The sequence below is a fragment of the Arachis hypogaea genome, chromosome 16 (assembly GCF_003086295.3).
Source record: "Arachis hypogaea cultivar Tifrunner chromosome 16, arahy.Tifrunner.gnm2.J5K5, whole genome shotgun sequence".
In the NCBI taxonomy this organism is placed as follows: domain Eukaryota; kingdom Viridiplantae; phylum Streptophyta; class Magnoliopsida; order Fabales; family Fabaceae; genus Arachis; species Arachis hypogaea.
Window position 1 is genome coordinate 89,222,125 of NC_092051.1, and position 18,423 is coordinate 89,240,547.

The window sequence follows — 18,423 nt, forward strand, 5'->3', positions numbered from 1 at the left end:
CGCCAGGTACGTGCACGCGCGGGTGGTTTTGTGCCTCAGGCATGGTGCTGGCGTAGTGTAGGCACAACTCTCGGGTCAATATATGGAGGGGTGAGATTTTTTCATCCATGCGTCCGCGTACATGGCGCGTCCGCGTGGATGGTCGAAAATGCTTGAGGCGCGCGTACGCGCCAGGTGCGTGCACGCGCGGGTTGGTGCTCTGTTTTTCAAAATTTTTCCAAGTTCTTGCACCAAACCAAGCATTCCAAACCTCCAAACAGCTATCCAAACACCTTAAAACCTTGTTTAACATATTATACTACCAAATAAACTCAACAAACAAAATAAAACATGAAATCAAACCTATTTTACTAATATTTACAAAAGAGAAAAATGAAAAGAGTTTACCATGATGGGGTGTCTCCCACCTAGCACTTTTGTTTATTGTCCTTAAGTTGGACTTATGGGGAGCTCCTCTTAAGGTGGCTTGTGCTTGAAGCTATCCTTGAACATCTACCAATGCTTGAGTCTCCAATAAGCTCCATTCTTCAATTTTAATATCTTCAAGTTTTGATGGAGTTCTTCACAAACCATGAGCTCCCAAATTTGATTCTCCTTGTGCGATCCGGGATCCCACACTTTTTTTTGACACCCATCTTCAAATTGATCATCATGATTCTAATTGGGTGGTTTAGCCTTGGAATTCTCAAAGAAGCCTCCAAACAACTTCCTAGACCCATACAATTTAGCTCCACACCAAACCTTACAATCAAACTTTGAGCAAGCAACCATCATGAACTTAGAGTGATGCTTCCAACCACTACACAACTCTCTCTTACTCTTAACTCCACAAAGATCTCTAAGTTGACCATCATTTTCAATCAAACCATATTCAAGTGGGAAAGTGAAGCTTAGGGATAGAAATTTTACCCACTTGAATGTTGTATTGGATGGTGACTTAGGAAGGGATGTCTCCAATGGTCTTGCAAGTTCCACTCCCTTGTGCTCTTCTTTGATTATTTCTACCTCTTCACAAGCTTCTTCAATTTCAACCTCTTCCTCTTAGTAGCTTCCTTCAAATTCAATTTCTTCTTCATTGCTTACCAACGGCATGGGAGGTAAGGTATCTTCTTCGTTACCCTCTATGTCAAACTCAATTGGAGAGGATTCGTTATACATAAGAATTCTTCAATGATTGAATCCATCTCTTGGTCAACCTCTTCAAAGGCTTCAACCACTTCTTCCGGCTCAATTATTTTAACTTCTTCCCCTTGTGGCAATTCTTTCTTCAACTCCTCTTCTTCACCTTGAAGCTCTAAACTCACTCCCTCACTATGCTTCTTGGTTGCTTCTCCACATTCGTCAATGGAAGTGCCTTGGTTGCTTAGGCTTAGTCAGGAGGAGGCCATATTGCTAACAGCTTCTACTAGCATAGCCATCTTGGCTCCTAGATCTTTAAACTTCTTTTCATCCTCCTCTTGTCGCCTTAAGATATGAGATTCAAGATCTATCAATTCATGCGTGGGGGCTTCATCGGGAGGTGATGGTGGAAGAGAAGGTTTATTGTTTGGGAGGAAGGTATCATGTTTAGAAGTTGGTTCATCTTGGTAAGGGTATGGAGTTGGTGTATATGGAGGTGGTTCTTGAGAGTAGTTGTGTTAGGATTGTGGTGGTTCTATGTATGGTTCATATGGTTCATAAGGTGGTTGATATGGTGGATAAGGATTAGGGTGATATGGGGGTGTTTGGTGGTATGGGGCTTGTGAGTAAGGTGGTTCAAAGTCATGTTGAGGGTGGTTCATAGGTATATGGTGGTGGTTGTTGACAATCATAATAAGGGTCACCACATCCATTAGATTGATATGCATTAGGATGAGAGTTATACCCATAAGAATCCGGAGGGGGTTGTTGCCAAGAAGGGTGATCAATCCCTTGAGGCTCCTCCCATCTTTGATTGTTCCATCCTTGATGCACATCCTCATTGTAGCTCCCATTTCCTATAACATAATTTGAGCCAAACTCATAGCCAAAGTGATGAGAATTCATAGTAGCAAATAAAAGCAAAAGCTAACAAAAATAAGCAACAAAGTCCGAAAGCTAACAAAAACTAACAAATAAGCAAAAGGCAAACATATTCACAATATTCACAATAGCCAATAACATAACACCATTGCAACTCCCTGACAACGGCGCCATTAATTTGATAGGCAAAAATTATTGTCGGTCTAGATTTTCTCTTGTAGAAATAAGAATTTCGTTGTAAGCATAGCTCCAAACCAACAAACAACTCTCGCGTCAAATTAAAATATGGTTTTGTCACATGTACAAACCCCAAATAAGAATTAACCAGAGTATTTAGACTCTGGGTTGTCTCACAAGGAATTGCAATGAAGTGTCTATTTATTGCCTATGAAGATCAAGGGGGGTTTTGATTGATAAGAGGGCAAGAAATTAAATGACAATAAAGTAAAATGAGCAATTAAAGAAAGCAATTAATAAAGAGAGACATTCATGGCAACTGTTGAGATCATAGGCTTTCTACCCTAGTCATGCAATGATTAAGTCATCTTATTTAGTCAACTCCAACAAATAGGGAGAAAGTCAAACAAGATTAATCAATCATACCACAATAATAACAAGAATTTATCTTATTACGTCATCTCCAACATTGGAAGAAGATATCATATTATCTTCCATGAGAGAAAGTCTAACAAGACTAGCTAATCTCAATCCAAAAGTCCTAATCAACTTACTAATTAAATTAGCAAAAGATTAGCGTCAATGGAAACAATATTAGCTAACAACTCTAGATCACCAACATAAGTTGGGTTTTCATGACTCAAGATTGCCCAATTACTCTTTCCAAGCCAAAAATGCTCAAAATCTACTCTAACATCCAACCAAGCATTTTATCAAACACTTGGAAGGCATAAAAGGAAAGCATAATAAATGACAAGAAATAGTAAAATCTAACAACTACCAATTGCAAGAAAAGAAAATCAACAATCCAAATCATCAATTAAAAGAACATCAACATTAAATTTCATTAAATGTAAACAAGATCCAACAAGTGTTCATCAACATTAAAGAGAGAAAAATAAGAAAATGACTAGAGAAAATAAGAAGATTAAGACAATAGAACACTAAAATATAAAGAGAATTGAAATCAAAACAAGAATTGAAAGAGAAATTTGAGAGTGATTAACCTAACTCTACCCTAATTTCTATCCTAAATCTAGAGAGAGGAGAGAGCCTCTCTCTCTAGAATTCTCTCCTAAAACATGATGAAAAACAAAACTATGACTACTTGGTTCATTCCTTCTTCAATCCTTGGTTTCAATAGCATCAGAAATGAGTTGGATTGGGCCCAAAATGCTTCAGAAATCGCTGGGTTCGATTTCACTTTAGTGGGCCACGGACAGCATCGGCGCGCACGCGTACATGGCGCGTGTGTGTCCCTGAACGCGAAGTAACATATGGCAAATTTTATATCATTTCGAAGCCCCGGATGTTGGCTTTCTAACACAACTAAAACCGCCTCATTTGGACCTTTGTAGCTCAAGTTATGGTCGATTGAGTGCCAGGAGGTCGGGCTTGACAACTTTACGGTTCCTTCATTTCTTCATGAGTTCTCCCACTTTGCATGCTTTTTCTTCATTCCTTCCATCCAATACTTGCCTTATAAACCTGAAATCACTCAACAAACACATCAAGACATCGAATGGAATTAAAGTGAATTAAAATCACCAATTTTAGGGCCTAAAAAACATGTTTTCACATTTAAGCACAAATCAAGGGAGAATTGCAAAATCATGCTAATTCATTGAATAAATGTGAGAAAAGTTGATAAAACCACCCAAATTAAGCACAAGATAAACCACAAAATTGGGGTTTATCACCTTTCCTTAGGTTGAGAGTCCAACCATATTCTAACTCTGTCTCTGACCGCAAAGGGAAAGAGCATAAGTCTGTAGACCTCAAGATCCACTCCATTGGTCTTAACAGTGTCACAGATTTGTAAGAATTCAGATAGAAACTGATGTGGATCTTGTAACAGTCCAGACCACCCGCTAGCACGATATTGTCCGCTTTGGCACACAAGGTTTTACGATTTTGCGTTTGACGATAGGGATGATAGTCGAAGCCCCCCATACTCACTCGTCAAAACGGGTCATGCTAGGGAGAGGTATCCACACCCATATAAGGCATGCTTCGTTCCCCTCTCCAACCGATGTGGGACCTTACAATCCCACCCCCTAAGGGAGCCCAGCGCCCTCGCTGGCACATCAATTCGGGCTCCGACTCTGATACCATCTGTAACAGCCCAGACCATCCGCTGGCACAATATTGTCCGCTTTGGCACACAAAGCCTCACAGTTTTGCATTTGACGATAGGGATGATAGTCGAAGCCCCCTACACTCACTGGTTAAAATGCATCATGCTAGGGACAGGTATCCACACCCTTATAAGGCATGCTTCATTCCCCTCTCCAACCGATGTGGGGCCTTACAGATCTTCCAGTGGAAGTCCATAGAATTTGCAATTCTATTGCAGTAGAGAGACTAATTGAGGCTTAAGCTCAAAGTTGTTTACTCTAATGGTAGGTATGGAGATACTTCTTCTGTAGAAATAAGAAGTTGGTATGGTGTATTCACCAAGAACCTTTCTTGCATCTCCTTCATTATTAGGCTCAGCTGCCATATTTTCAGCTTCTTGTTCAAAAATCTCTGTGAGGTTTTTTTAGAGTATTGTGCTTTACCTTGTTGTAAACGCCTCCTTAGAGTCTTCTCAGGTTCAGGATCAGGATTTAAGAGAGGTTCTTTATCCCAGTTTCTGCTCATAAACAAGAAAAGAAAGCAAAGAAAGATAGAAGAATGGCAGCTCTATGTTCAAGAACAGAGAACTCCGTGTGAGATGTGAAGAAGAAAGAAGAATGGAGATAGAGAGAGGAGATGAAGAATTCGGCTATGAGGAGTAGAGATTTCAAAAATTAAGAAGAGAAAGGAAGCTAGAATTAAGATATTTTTGTTTTTATTTTTATTTATTTATTAAATTTGAAAATAGAAGCTTAATTAATTAAAAAGATTTGAAAATTGAATGATGAATTTCGAAAAAGAGGAGAGAGAAGAATTAGATAGGAAGTTTTGAAAAAGAAGAAAGAGAAAACAAGTAACTAATTAAGAAAGATTTGAAATTAAGATAAGATAGAAGATTAGAAAAGATTTGAATTTAAAATTTAAAATTAGAAAAGATAAGATAGAAACTGAAAAGATTGGAAAAAGATTTGGTTTTAAAATTTGAAATTTTTAATTTTGAAATTGAATTTTAAAATTTGAATAACATAAGATAAGATTTTTTGAATTTTTAAAGATAAGATAGTAATTTGAAAAAGATATGATTTTTTAAAAGATTTGATCTTTTAAGATAAGATAAGACAATGATTTTGAAATTAAAATTTGAAAATTTTTTTGTAATTTTTGAAAATTAAAGTAAAAAGATAGAAAAGATATTTTTTTATGTTTTGAATTAATGAAGAAAGACAAAAACAACTAAATGACACCAAACTTAAAATTTTTAGATCTAAAGACAGTAAGTTTCGAAAATCTTAAAGAAAAACATCTAAAGACACCAAACTTAAAAATTTTAACGATCAAAACAAGAATAAATACAAGAACAACTTGAAGACTAAGAAGAACACCAAGAACAAACTCGAAAAATTCAAAGTAATTAAAGAACACACAATGGACACCAAACTTAAGATTTGACACGAGACTCAACCAAAAGACACTAATTTTGAAAATTTTTGAAAAAAGACTCAGGAAAGTGGTGCACGGAATTATGATCACACTTTTCACAACCCCGGTACAACTAACCAGCAAGTGCACTGGGTCGTCCAAGTAATAAAACCTTACGCGAGTAAGGGTCGATCCCACGGAGATTGCCGGCTTGACGCAAGCTATGGTCATCCTATAAATCTTAGTCAGACGGATTCAATTGGTTATGAGTTTTTATAATTGAAAGTTAAATAAAACGTAAATTAATATAAAGATACTTATGTAATTCATTGGTGGGAATTTCAAATAAGCGTTTGGAGATGCTTTGTTGCTTCTGAACCTCTGCTTTCCTATTGTCTTCATCCAATCATGCGTGCTCCCTTCCATGGCAAGCTGTATGTTGGTGGATCACCATTGTCAATGGCTACCATCCGTCTTCTCAATGAAAATGGTCCAGGTACAGTTTCTGTACGGCTAATCAACTGTCGGATCTCTTGTCTCGGATGAAAAATACCAGGCATAGCTACCGCATGGCTAATCATCTATCGGTTCTCACTTGTATCGGAATAGGATCTCTCTATCCTTTTGCACACTATCACTGCGCCCAACATTCGTGAGTTTGAAGCTCGTCACAGTCATCCCGTCCCAAATCCTACTCGGAATACCACAGACAAGGTTTAGACTTTCCGGATCTCAGGAATGCTGCCAGTTGGTTCTAGCCTCTACTACGAAGGTTCTAATCTCACGGATTCGAATGCTCTGTTGTCAAGAGAGGCAAGTTAAATCCATGGATCAGAGACCCAAGAGACTATACTCTGGCTGTCGTCCAATGACTACGTTGAACATCATGTAGACCGCCTGTGGTTGTCAGGCACGCGGATCTTGGCTATTTTATATGTGGAGTATGCAGAATTGAACAACGTAAATATTTTCACATGGACCAGTTTGACTATTAAACGACTTATAATTAAGAATAAAAATATTATCATAAATCTCAATAAGTCACAGATTTGAAGTTGTTGCGGAGCAAAGCCTGTGATATAATATAACCTTGGAAGTTCTAACTTTAAAAAATAAAAGTAAAGTTATGAAAATAGATGGAGGTGGGCAGAGTGAGACAGTGAGTGATGTGAATTATTATCAAAATCTATTATATATAAAATCTATTTCCAAATTTCGACACTACTCTACACACAGGATTTTAATTATTCAAGTTTTAAAAAGTGCAAATTGATTTGAATTGGAGAAATCAGAGGGAAAAAATAAAAAGGAAGTGCTGGAATGTAATTGAGCTTGTGTATTCCTAATAGAACAAGTAATTGTGGATGGAAAGGGAAGCTTCTTCATCAATCATCATATACAACAAAGCTTTTCACTCAAAATCCATTCATAATAGACAATAATAACTGAACTAAAAGGTTTAGGTTCCCGTCCTTGCCACGAAGCTCGGGGCCAACAGCGATAACTTTTCCAGAGTTCAACTAAAGCAAGTCACCAAGTCATCAAATGCACTTCAATCAAGCAAGAGTTCCACACAAATTGGACGTATTTAATAATAAGAAAACCCGTGTTAAGAACATAACACTAATACTGATTGCACAAAAAAAATTTGAACCAGGGAAGCAATTTTTCCCTCAATGACAATCGCCAAGTCATGAAATGTACTTCGATCAAGAAGCAATCAACACAAAATATACTAAGAAATCGTGTGTTAAAAATACGAAACACTAACACTGATTGCACAGGAAACTTTTGAACTAGGAAAACATTTTTGTTTCATCAATGTGGAGCAGAATTCTATAAGAGTAGAGAACGATAAGCAACAAGCGAAAGACAATTATGAGAATCAAACCCAGAATTAAGACATATAATCAACTTTCACAAGTGTATTTCACAGTTTGGGAACTCTTTCATGGATTACTACTAATTTATAGCATTTGACCACAAATTGATCCTACAATCATTCGTTCTTCATCAAATTGGGGTGCAAAAATGTTTGCTATTTTTCTTTAGCCTATCATATCAATCTAACATTAACTTTTCTCCCTCTAACAATTAAGTTGTGATAAGAGAAACATAAATACAAGTGCAATAAAAAAAATAAAATAAAATAATAGGAGGAATACATTTCCAATGGCAAATTACGGGAAGAAAAGCAAAAGTTTCAACACATTTGTGTACATAACCATGGATCGAATAATAATAATTAATAACAATTCTCTAAAAAAGTTCGGTGCCCGAGGGGCATCAACTAAACAAAAAACATAGTGGGATTGTTGAGAATAATTACACATAACGGAAAGTGGAAACAAAAAGAAATTGCATTAAGAAATTTTGAGACAAAAAATAAAAGATATAATTGAGATAAAGAAGTAAAAGAGAAATGGGTATGAATTAAGACCTTGGTGGTCTTCTCTGGTAAGAGAATGCCAGTGTTGGTCTTCGATGGAGGGATGATTTTCTCAACCAATAGTAGTGTGACTACTTAAGGGGAAAAAAATTAAAAGTATGTAAGAAGAGAACAAAAAAAATTTCCCAACCCAAACTCATAGTTACTACAACATCATCCAAAATTCAGAACCAGCTCACCAATCAAAAACCATTTACCAAAAGTAAAATTTTTCTACTGGATATAATCAAAATGGCAAAATCCACTGGTAGATTCGTTTCATGTTCAACAGGGTATGACACAACAAATAATATAAATATTTTGTTTACATTTATTAGTAAATATTATATACTTAAAAAAAATTGGGATCCAATTGAAATTCTGACTTATAAGAATTATTATAATGTAGATTCAGTTAGGAACTTAGGAACTAAAATTGTAAAAACAATGTGAAGTTGTTCCTCTGTTATACTGAATAAGGAATTGAAATGAAAGTTGGCTTACGAACTATACAGTACCTGCGTAAATAGAATGAAACCCCAATCCCAAATTCACGAGTTCGATCTCCTGCGCCGCAACAATCCCAAATTCACGAGTTCTGCTGCGCCGCAGCAATAACGGAATGAAACCAGCAAATTCTAAGTTCTCCTGCGCCGCAAGATTAGCATGCATGTTCATCAATTCACGAATTCAAAGGATTTTGTACCAAACCCCCAAATTGCAACCAGAAAATCAGAACCCTACCCTCTCAGATTTAGAAACCAAATGAAGGTGATACATACCTTTCTTCATGATGGTGAGCAAATAAAGAGAAGCTTTTAGTCGAGCGCACAGTCGATCTTCCTGATGTCAGCGCGCAGCGACGAGAACCGGTGATGAAGACAAGTGGCGGCGTGGTGAGAGGTGAGTGATGAAGATGAGTGAGTGGTGGAGATGGTGACGCCGTGAGCGGTGACGCCGTGAGCGGTGACGCCGTGAGGATTGACGCCATCAGTGGTCTTCTCTGATTTGGGGGTGATGAAGGGAGTGTGATTAGCTAGCTAGGGATCGCGAGTTCAGTGGCCATGTTATTTTGTTTTTATTTGCCTAAGTGTCTATGGCCATGTTATTTTGTTTTTATTTGCCTAAGTGTCTACTGTACGCTTGCTTGTATATTTGGTGAAATGTGAAAAAAATTTACTAAGTGTTGACATATTTGACTTGAAATACATTAGGCAACACTTTTAAAATGCACCTGAAATATGATAAATAGGCTACACTTTAAAAGTGTTTTCTTTGGTGTAAAAAGTGAACCCATAACTCTTAAGTTAAGGCTACGCTTTATAAGTGATCTTTATAATATCTAAGGCATCGCTTTTCAAATGATGCCACAAATGTGATTCCTATTCTCCATGTTTCCTTTTCAAATGTAGCTTAAAAAAAGTGTGGCTGAATGGGTATTTTTCTTGTAGTGGAGTAACGAAGATAGTGGGTGATTGTCATGGGTCACCCCTTTATTCTGACTTAACTGAATTAAGTACGAGAGTATATCTTGGAGAAGAAGTAAGCGTGAATTGAAAGAGAAACAATAGTACTTGTATTAATTCATGAAGAACAACAGAGCTCCGCACCTTAATCTATGAGGTGTAGAAACTCCACCGTTGGAAAATACATAAGAGAAAAAGGTATAGTCATGGCCGAATGGCCAGCTTCCAAATGTGAAAAATGGCATAAGCCCCCGAATACAATAGTAAAAGTGCTATTTATACTAAACTAGTTACTAAGGATTACAGAAAATAAGTAACTAAGTGCAGATAGTGCAGAAATCCACTTCCAGGGCTCACTTGGTGTGTGCTTGGGCTCAGAATTGAGCTTTACATGTGCATAGGCCTTTTCTAGAGTTAAACACCAGCTTGGCTACCAGTTTGGGCGTTTAACTCCAGTTCTGGTGCCAGTTCCGGCGTTTTACGCCAGAAAAGGGTCTCTAGCTCGCGTTTAAACGCCAGTTTGGGCCATCAAATCTCGGGAAAAGTATAGACTATTATACATTTCTGGAAAGCCCAAGATGTCTATTTGCCAACACGATTGAGAGCGCGTCAATTGGGCTTCTGTAGCTCCATAAAATCCACTTCGAGTGCAGGAGGGTCAGAATCCAACAGCATATGCAGTCCTTTCTTAGCCTCTGAATCAGACTTTTGCTCAGGTCCCTCAATTTCAGCCAGAAAATACCTGAAATTACAGAAAAATACAAAAACTCATAGTAAAGTCCAGAAATTTGATTTTTGCATAAAAACTAATAAAAGTATAATAAAAAATAACTAAAACATGCTAAAAACTACCTAAAAATAATGCCAAAAAGCGTATAATTATCCGCTCATCACAATACCAAACTTAAATTGTTGCTTGTCCCCAAGCAACTAAAAACAAAATAGGATAAAAAGAAGAGAAAATACAATAAATTTCAAAAATATCAATGAAGATTAGTTTTAATTAGATGAGCGAGACTAGTAGCTTTTTGCCTCTGAATAGTTTTGGCATCTCTCTATCCATTGGAGTTCAGAATTGTTGGCCTCTTTAGGAACTCAGAACTACAGATAATGTTATTGATTTTCCAAGTTAAGTTCTTTTTTATTCTTGAACACAGCTACTTTATGAGTCTTGGTCGTGACCCTAAGCATTTTGTTTTCCAGTATTACCACCGGATACATAAATGCCACAGACACATAACTGGGTGAACCTTTTCAGATTGTGACTCAACTTTGCTAGAGTCCCCAGTTAGAGGAGCCCAGAGTTCTTAAGCACACTCTTTTGCTTGGGGTCACGACTTTTACCACTCAGTCTCAAGATTTTCACTTGGACCTTCGTGACACAAGCACATGGTTAGGGACAGCTTGATTTAGCCGCTTAGGCCAGGATTTTATTCCTTTGGGCCTTCCTATCCATTAATGCTCAAAGCGTTGGATCCTCTTTACCCTTGCCTTTTAGTCTAAAGGGTTACCGGATTTTTGCTCTTGCCTTTTGGTTTAAAGAGCTATTGGCTTTTTCTACTTGCTTTTTCTTTTTCTTTCTTTTTTTTTCTTTATTTTTCGCATATTTTTTTTCGTAAGCTTTTGCTTTTCACTACTTTTTCTTGCTTTAAGAATCAATTTTATGATTTTTCAGATCACCAATAACATGTATCCTTTTTCATTATTCTTTCAAGAGTTAGCTTTTCTTAATTCCAATTTCAAACATGCACTGTTTAAGCATACATTCAGAAAGCAAGAAGTATTGCCACCACATCAAAATAATTAAACTATTTTCAAGATAGAATTCAAAATTCATGTACTTCTTTTTCTTTTTTAGAAAACATTTTTCATTTAAGAAAGGTGAAAGATTCATGGAACATTCATATCTTTAAGACATAGACACTAAACACTAATGATCATGTAATGAAGACACAAACATAGTCAAAACATAAAGCATAAAACTGAAAATAGAAAAGAAAATAAACAAGGAGATTAAAGAGTGGGTCCATGATGAGAGAACTTTTGCGTGATCTAGAAATTTGCGGATAAATCCTCGTTGCAAGTATAGTTTCTAAACCTTCAAAAGTCCTTTCATACAAATATTTTGGTTGTCACAAGTAACAAACCCCTTTTAAAATTGATAATCGAGTATTTAAACCTCGGGTCGTCTTCTCAAGGAACTGCAAGGAAGTATGTTCTTATTATTGGCTATAAAGGTTGTAATCGGGGTTTAGAAGGTGAGAAGCAAGTGATTTGAATGACAAGTAAAGTAAATGACAATTAAAATAAATAAATACTGTAAAGCAACTTTTGGCAAGGTAAGAGAAATTAGAAGTCCAACTTAGTTATCTCTCTCAACAATAATGAAAGTTGAATCTAAATTCCACTTAGTTAACCCTTACTAAAGCAAAGGAAAGTCAAGGGACTAATTAGTTTGACCTTCGAATCCTATTTATTTCCTAAGAAAAAGTTGGGATTATTGAAGTTCAGTTTAATTAGCAAGATAACGATTATCAATTATGCTGAGGTTGATAACTGTTGAGTTACTGATTTCTTAACCAGGACTAAAAGGGGAAAAAGTGAATTGCTGGAATAAAATATCTTCAGATTGGAAACAATGATAACTAAATTTAAAGAGAACAATAATGAACTGAAATACCTCAAATAATCATTAACTCAAATAATAATCTGTAACATGGAATAATTCATAAGCCAATTGGGCAACATCTGCAGATACGAATAAAAGCATTAAAGTGAAAGTAGCATAGAAACATGAATTAAAGTAAATATTAAACCTAGATCGAGAGTCACTCTTAAAAACTAAGATAAGTCCTAAATCCTAATCCTAAGAGAGAGAGGAGAGAATCTCCCTCTCAAAACTAAATCTAAATCATGGAAAGTAATAAAAATGCGAGCTCCCTTTTTTTGAATGGATGCATTCCCCCACTTTATAGCCTCTATTCTGTGTGTTCTGCACCTGGATCTGGGCCAAGAGGGCTTCAGAAATTGCTGGGGGTGTATTCTGTAAATTCTGATACGTGGTCTCTGTCACGCGTCTGCGTGGGTCATGCGGTCGCGTCATCTGGAGTTTTCCTTGTGGCGCTATGCTCAAGTCACGCGGCCGCGTCAGTCATGCGGCCGCGTCGCTGCTTCTTCGCGCCTGGCACGCGATCGCGTCGTCCATGCGATCACGTGGATGCCAGTTTCTTCAAAACTCCGTTTCGCACTTTCCTTCCATTTTTGTACGTTTCCTTTTCCATCCTTTAAGTCATTTTGCCTTAGAAAATCTGAAACTACTCAACACACTAATCACGTTATCGAATGGAAGTAAAGGTAATCAAAATAATTAATTTTAAAGCTTAGGAAACATGTTTTTCACATACATCACATAATAAGGAAGGGAAAGTAAAACCATACAATTAATATGAATAAGTGGGTGAAGGATTGAATAAATCACTCAAACTAAGCACAAAATAACTCATGAAATATGGGTTTATCAACCTCCCCACACTTAAACAATAGCATGTCCTCATGCTAAATCCAAGGTAAAGAATAAGGTAAGGTTAAAGTGGTGGAATGTTATGCAATGCAACCTATTCTAAATGCATCTACCTAAATGAGTCATGCAATTCCAATTTATCCACTCATATATAAAGCTTACACATAGTCAATTTAATTCACATTCTCAAGGTATCATATATATATATATATATATATATATATATATATATATAGCCAACCCTTAAATGATAAAGCATTTTTGCAAATGAGATGGGAAATAAAAATATTGTACAAACTTACAAAACAATTAGTAAATTAAGCACAGATATATGTTGATGAGTTATTGAACCCTCACTGGATTTTGTGTTTACCCTCTAGTCACTCAGTGTTTATTGGGTTTATTCACTCTACTTTTCTTTTTATTCCTACTTTCTATAACTTTGTTCTTCATCTAACCAATCAACAATTATAGAGTACAGTCATACCAAAAATCATGAGGTCTTTAATTAAGGTTGTAATGGGGCCAAGGTAAAGGTAAGGATATATGTATAAGGCTAAGTGAGCTAATAAGTAAATCCTTAATTAGACTATGATCTCACCTAACATACATATTTAGTAGAACAAGCTTCTTTACCAATTTTCCCATATTATCCCACTTATTGTTACATGCTCATGTTTCAATTTTTTTTATCCCATGTGCATTGCTTTTATTTTGCATTGGGGAATTCTTTTGTATCCCCTTTTTATTAAATGCTGAAAAATAACTTTTTTTTTAATGCACATGGTAATTGAATCACTTTGATTTCTCATGAGCATGCTTCCCAAATTTTCTGAGTTATTTTATTTCTTTCAACTTTTCTACCTTTTGTTTCTATCATCCATGTTTCCAATAGGTTTTCCACATTTTAATCTATTCATAATTTTCTATCTTAAGCTAACCAAGGATTCAACTTGGGATTTTATTTTATTTTCTGCTTAAGGCTAGTAGTGTGGCTAAATATAATAAAAGGGATTTTAAAGGCTCAAGGGGGCTAACAAGGGTGAAGTGAAAGGTAGGTTATTTCGGGGTAAGTGAGCTAAAATCAAATGATGGCCTCAATCATTCTTTTGGTATGTATCTATATTCTATATTCTATATTCTATATTCTATATTCTATAATTGGACATGTAGATTAAAGCAAAGTAAAGAACATCAGAATAAAAAGAAGTGAAACACACAGGAATGAAATTATGGTTTGAATGCAACCATACAATTAAGCTCAATACTCACAGGCTGTGTGTTCTCTAACTCAAGCATCATATATCATTCATATATGTTATGCAAGTGTAGTTAAAAATTCCCATTATTCTCATAAAAAATTATTTAGGGTAGCCTTTAAAGTTTTAATGTTCCTCCTTGATGAAATGTTGTCAACTTAACTGTTTGATGTAATGCTATATATACAAGGTTTATGGATTTAAATCTGTTATGTTCAATTTCCTAGCTTACTTCCTTTTTATATTTTTCAATTTAACTATGCTATCTTATGCTAAAAAAGGTAAACTATACTAATTAATCCACTAATAAGTCAGAATTGCAAACTAAACTAAATAACTAAAAATATGAAATAAAAATGCAAAATACAGAAATAGAGTAAAAATACATAAAGTAGCAATGTATAAGTACTCAGAAAATAACAGTAAAACGAAAAATACAGAAAAATATCCATAATAAAAGAAAAAGAGATGTAGTGGTTCACCAAAATAAAACGCCAGAGATGGTGACCTCCCCACACTTAAAATGAAGCATCGTCCCTGATGCTCAGTCAAGCCGGGTGTGAAGGGGTGTCATCACTGGTATGGATGGTAGTTGGAGGCTCTGTGGTGGTGGTGGGCTGAGCGTCTGGCTGCTGTAGAGGCGGTGCTGACTGGATCGGGATCTCCGGATCTGCAGCCTCGATCTGATGCGTAACCTCCTGATGTGGTGCAGCCTGCTCTGTGCCTGCCTGTGGATGGGTCTCCTCCTGGGGCTCATCCTCCTCCTCCTCTGATGGCTCGGATGGTGTATCGGGCTCGGAGGGGATGTCACCACCCTGTCGGATCATCAGCTTCAGATGCGAATAGCGTCGCTGGCTGCGACGCTCCAATCTCTCGTACCGGTGCCGATTACGGCGCTCCATCTGATCAAGCTGTCGGAATAGGCGGTGCACGAGGCGATATACGGGCTCCGAGGCAGGTGGAGGTGCAGTGGTGGCAGCAGGGGCAGCAGGGGCAGCCGTGGATGAAGAGGGTCCAGCAGACGGTGGGGCTGTCTCATCAGTAGCAGGGAAGGGTGGTGGCCTGGAGCCCAAAGCTAGGAAGTTCCTGCTGTGAGGAATGATCTTCCTGCAGTCCACCGCTGGTGGTCTCTCATCGTCATCCTCCCATGGCACGTCAGCTCGACGGCCTAGCTGTGTAACCAGATACAGAAAAGGGAGGGTGCCTCGGACGTGGACCCTGGCCATATAATGCCGGATAAATCATGGCAGATAAAGGTCCTTACCCTCCATCACACACCATAGGAGGGTGATCATAGCAGCCGGGATCTCCGTCTCATGAGTACTCGGCATCACATAGTTGCTCAAGATCTGGTGCCATAACTGAGCCTCATCATTTAAGTACGCCCTCTTGATCCCTCTAGGCATGGTGGTGTCTTGACCCATCTCCCAAGGAACAGTCGGGTCGAGGGCTATCTGTGCCTTCACAGCATCCCAATCAAACTGCATCAGGCGCATGTCCTCCACAGCCTTTTGATAACCATCAGGCTGATTGGACTTGGCTGGGAGCCGGAGAATGTCCTCTATGGCCTCCTCAGTGACCAGAATCTGCTTTTCTCGCAGGTTTACTGCATCGAGGGTGGTGATGTAGTAGTTGCAGTAGAATTCCCTGACCCACGATGCATTGACCTTTGTCAGTGCTCTCTCCAGAAAGAACCAGCCTCTTTGCTTGATTTGCTCAGTGGTGTACTGCTGGAGTGCTTCTGGAATCCTCAGAGTTCTCTCCAGGTATAGATTCCTGGAGTTTGCAAATGCCGGATACTTCAGCTCACAGTACCGGTTTGCAAATTTTATTGGATCATTTGCAGGGAGCAGCTGGTCAGCTTTTTCCTGCTGTGTAAAGTTCTTCTCCCGCCATGAGGAATCATGCATTAGGTCAATGATGGACTGGGAGGAATCTCCTCTCTTGCGCTTGCCAGTAGCCTTGCCTTTTCCTTTCCTTTGTGAGGCAGACATCCTGAAAAAATGGGAAACCAGGATATGGATAAAAATAGGGAAGCAAATAGGCAATTAAACAAAGAAAACTCAAAGCGGCAAAGGAGAATGGGAAGTAGGTAAATGAGTTAAGTAATGGCGTATTAAGGATTGTATAGTAGTTTAAAAGTTGAAAGGAAGAATTTACAATCCAAAATGTATCAGAATTCAAGTTAAACGCCCATTTTGCTATCCTTACTGGCATTTAAACGCCAGTAAGCCTATCCTCCAGGGTGTGCTGTTTTTTATTCCACTTTAATTCTACAACTGTTTTTGTGACTCCACATGATCATCAACCTAAAGAAAACATAATATGGCAATGGAAAACAAATGTCTATAAAAGATAAATATAATTAAATAACATTGGGTTGCCTCCCAATAAGCGCTTTTTTAATGTCAATAGCTTGACAGTGAGCTCTTAGAGAGCTTCACAGAGACTCAGAGCTTAATGGTGGCCTCCCAACACCAAACTTAGAAGTTGAGTGTGGGGGCTCTGTTTGACTCTGTATTGAGAGAAGATTTTCATGCTTCTTCTCCATGGTTACAGGGGAAGATACTTGAGCTTTAAACACAAGGTAGTCTTCATGCAATTGCAGGACCAACTCTCCTCTGTCCACATCAATCACAGCTCTTGCTGTGGCTATGAAGGACCTTCCAAGGATGATGCATTCATCCTCTTCCTTCCCGGTGTTTAGGATTATGAAGTCAGCAGGGATGTAAAGGCCTTCAACCTTCACTAAGACATCCTCTACAAGTCTATAAGCCTGTTTCATTGATTTGTCTACCATCTCTAGTGAGATTCTTGCAGCTTGTACCTCAAAGATCCCCAGTTTCTCCATTACAGAGTGGTATGAGGTTAATACTTGAACCAAGGTCACACAGAGCCTTCTCAAAGGTCATGGTGCCTATGGTGCAAGGAATTAAGAACCTTTCGGGATCCGGTTTCTTCTGAGGTATTTCTGCTGAACCAAGGCATTCAATTCATTGATGAGCAATGGAGGTTCATCCTCCCAAGTTTCATTACCAAATAACTTGGCATTCAGCTTCATGATTGCTCCTAGATACCAAGTAACTTGCTCTTCAACAATATCTTCATCCTCTTCAGAGGAAGAATACTCATCAGAGCTCATGAATGGCAACAGTAAGTTCAGTGGAATCTCTATGGTCTTTGTGTGAGCCTCAGATTCCTTTGGTTCCTCATTAGGGAACTCTTTAGTGGTCAGTGGACGTCCATTGAGGTCTTCCTCACTGGAAATCACTACCTCTTCCTCCTCTATAGGTTCAGCCACTTTGGATATATTGATGGCCTTGCACTCTCTCTTTGGATTCTATTCTGTATTGCTTGGGAGAGTACTAGGAGGGATTTCAGTAACTCTTTTACTCAGCTAACCCACTTCTGCCTCCAAATTTCTAATGGAGGACCTTGTTTCAGTCATAAAACTGAGAGTGGTCTTAGATAGATCAGAGACTATGGTTGCTAAGTCAGAGAGGCTCTGCTTAGAATTCTTTATCTGTTGCTGAGAAGATGATGGAAAAGGCTTGCTATTGCCAAACCTATTTCTCCCACCATTATTATTATTAAAGCCTTGTTGAGACTTTTGTTGATCCTTCCATGAGAAATTTGGATGATTTCTCTATGAAAAATTATAGATGTTTCCATGGAATTCTCCCATGTAATTCACTTCTTCCATTCCATGATTCTTAGGGTCATAAGCTTCTCCTTCAGAGGAGGCTTCTTTAGTATTGCCGGATGCAACTTGCAATCCAGTCAGATTCTGAGAAATCACATTGACTTGCTGAGTCAATATTTTATTCTGAGCCAATATGGCATTCAAAGTATCAATCTCAAGAACTCCTTTCTTCTGAGTCATCCCATTATTCACAGGATTTCTTTCAGAAGTGTACATGAACTGGTTATTTGCAACTATTTCAATGAGTTCCTGAGCTTCTGCAGGTGTTTTCTTCAGATGAAGAGATCTACCAGTAGAGTGGTCCAATGACATCTTGGACAATTCAGACAGAC